A 3,557-nucleotide genomic window follows, 5' to 3' on the forward strand; every position below is an offset into this window, starting at 1 on the left:
GACACTACCTTATGTTCACTTTACGTTCCACTCGATATTAGTGTGGCAAATAATGGTAGTTTTCAATAAAGTAATATTTCATTTAAAATCCAAATTTTTAAGAAGGTAATTTGAGGTTAACAATCCATACTATGCAAATCCAAATTTTTAAGAAGGTAATTTGAGGTTAACAATCCTTACTATGCTGCAGACAATTAAAATTGCGACATGATAATATCGACAGTAAAACCACATGGAAAGCACCTCATGTTTGCTTAAACAAATAAGCACGGAGTAGGTAGATGGAAGCGCCATTTATATCCTTTACGTAAAGAAATACTACAGAACGAATTTCTCATTCATAAATCACATTGCAGTGTAGTTTGTATGAGAAAATATCAAAGCCAGCTGTGATTCCATAAGGGACCGCTGTGCACAGCGATCGTAGATTATTTTAAGGAGGGAGAGGAACACAGCATCTTTCGCAATCGCATCGGTTCTGTTTATTATCCTTGCATATTCAGATTTCAGCAATAAATTGCCATCTTCAGTGTATCTAAGTGAGTTACAATCTAACAAACTTTCTGCTATACCTGTCGTCCCCATAAAAGTCCCAGTCATCACATTGTATGGTGACCAACACATTTCCTATAGTATCCGGGAAAATATCCTCCCACTATTTGTAAATCTACGAATCCTAACCATTTCTTTCATAATTTTAAGGTTTGATGCATAATGTTTATTGTGCTTCGCCCGTCAACGGGTTTCAACTTGAGTTTCTCAAGCAAACTTCAGGAAACTTTGATGAAATTGTGCTGCGTTGCGCCAGATACATGGAAAATTTGGTAACTGCTGCTTTATAGGGCCATTGTTACCAGCACAAATCTAAAGTGTAACTACGTCCGATTCCTTACAAGACGGTTTATACAAAAGACAGCAGCACAAGTTCGCACAGTGATACAGGCGCTTGAAAAATGGTTCAAATGGCTCTGAGCACTATGGGACTTAACATCTGAGATCATCAGTCCCCTAGAACTTAGAATTACTTAAACCTAACTAACCTAAGGACATCACACACATCCATGCCCGAGGCAGGATTCGAACCTGCGACCGTAGCATTCGCGCGGTTCCGGACTGAAGCGCCTAGAACCGCTCGGCCACCGCGACCGAATAGGCGTTTTAAGCAAGTTAAGCAGGACGATCGCTCAAATCCCATTCTCGGCATCTGTATTTAGGTAGACGAATATCACAACGTTTCCATTCAAAGGACATAACCGATTTCATTGTTCATTTTCTGTGGACCTACCTAACGACTATATAGCGCAAACCCTCCTTGATATGGAAAATGGTGTAACAAAGGGTTTTGCATCTTGTGTATCGATAGCAGTTAAATTTCCTGAGCGTGGTTATATTTTTCTACTCTTAGCACCGCAGTTACTAGACAAACTTTTCCGTGGCCTTCGTCGTATATTCGTCACAACGTTTTACGTCAACGTTCTCAATTTGGGATCGGAAAATACTTATCTTATTAGTCTTTCTGTGAGTTTCTTAGTGCATCATCCTAATTTCTTTCCGTTCTCTGGTTCCTGTGCTGCCATTGAAACGGATCTGTCAGATCAATTTCATATAATTAAGTTATTTCTGTGTTTCGTTGTCACTAGCCACCTGTATTTAGCGGTAGCAAGCATCAGTACAGGAAACGAGTCGTTGTTCACAGTTGTCACATGTATATTTTGTGCACCTTTATCTTTCCCGTATACTTATCTTGTGGTTAATAAAGAATGTATGTTTGTGTCAGGTATGACTGCGTATTTATCGCTGTTGATGCCAATATATAGTCTGCTATAATACTTATGCCAACTTGCCTTGTTTACACAAAAAAAAAACAGAAAATCACAGGTCCACCTGTGTTAATAGAACAGGTTGTTTATCACGGTTATACCATCAAGTTGGCAAGGGGTGTTTCATTCCTATCTAGATAGTCTCCACCCCCAACTCTCGTTTTGAAAGTGGGACCACTGGTCAACGACCACCGTCCAGTACTCCGTCGGTGATTCTAGGTAAGGACAGATGTGTTTTGGTAAACACTTTCCAGTGGCCACAGGAGTTGGAATGTTTTATAAATTAGCTATTATTGTGTTCAGTAACTGTGTTTCAGTTTTTCTATGTTAGTGACATTATTCTATTCATTTTGGATGTAATTTTACAAGTGCGTAAATAATTGGAGTGTCACTGAAAAGTACTTTGTGTGCAGACCGAACTGCTACAACGTGCGGTAACAGTTCAATGAAACTGTACCTCTTTTGAATGATTAATAAGGGCATCGCCAATGTATCATATAAATGCAAGGGATGTGATTGAATTTAACACGGTACTAAGTTTCTTACTTTTTATGATTTATGGGAATTTGAAAGCTTGTGCGTTTGTTCAGTCACATTCTCACATGGGCTACAGTAATGGTGACGCCTTTTGTTATCTGTAATAATTACTTGTGCTTTCAGTGCTTGTTCAGTATACGTGGGGATTTCCGAATTAAGGTTTCTTTTGTGGTGAAATAGATGGGTTTTCCTTGTACGTCCGACTACTCTGTACAATCACGTGCATGTCAGGTTTCACATTAGCTCATACTCGCATTAGTTAATGAACAATACTTAATTTTCTGTGTGAATAGGATGCCTATATATGGGAACGAATTTTACCCGTTTTCCTACTTTTGAATTTAATGTATTTTTCGTGGTTTGGCATCTGTCTATGATTGAGGTACCTCCTCTCTGCCGACTATACTGTTGTTCTTGCAGAAATTGTTTGCAGTGGAGAACATCATTTGCCATGCTTAGATAATGAGCGAACAAGTCTGTAACTGTTTCTCTTTGTATATCAACCCCATGCGTTGCCACGTCCAGTTTCCAAACTCTTCTAATTCAATGCTGTTCTCTGAACATTCATTCTTACAAAAAGCGTCTAGCTTCCATGTATTAATGTGCCAATGTTTTACTTTATCAAGAGTGGGGACTAATTTATTTGTTAGTGTGTGCGTGTTTTGTGTTCCCCAAGATCATATTTTACTTGTGAATTAATCCATTTAGCAACAATCTTACAGTCCTCCACCAGATGCTAATTTAAATTCATGAATTGTAATTCACGACTGAATGACGAAACGAAAAAGAAACGAAACTCCGCTATCAGGGCTTGAAGACCACGCAATGTCGACCGGTGGCCAAGTCATCCTCTGCCACGTGGCGTCATACGGATGTCATACGGAGGGGCACGGGATCAACGATCTGAGCTACCAGCCGCTGTCGATGTTTAGACCATGGAGCCTCTACCTGTCAACCAGATAGCTTCTCAACAGTCATCACGAGGCTGATTTCACCCCAGTCCATTCCTACGAGCAAGAAAATATTCTTAGTAACTCGGGGAATAGCAGCTGGCCCTCCGCATGTCAGACATCTATACTGACCACTCAGCTACTAAACAGATTGTGTTATTCCTTTGCCTAAATTGAATGCTGAATCAATATTATCAACAGCCCAAATTAAATGTTAATTAAATATTACTCACTGCCTAATTTAAATAAT

The sequence above is a fragment of the Schistocerca piceifrons genome, chromosome 4 (assembly GCF_021461385.2).
Source record: "Schistocerca piceifrons isolate TAMUIC-IGC-003096 chromosome 4, iqSchPice1.1, whole genome shotgun sequence".
Taxonomy (NCBI): Eukaryota; Metazoa; Arthropoda; class Insecta; order Orthoptera; family Acrididae; genus Schistocerca; species Schistocerca piceifrons.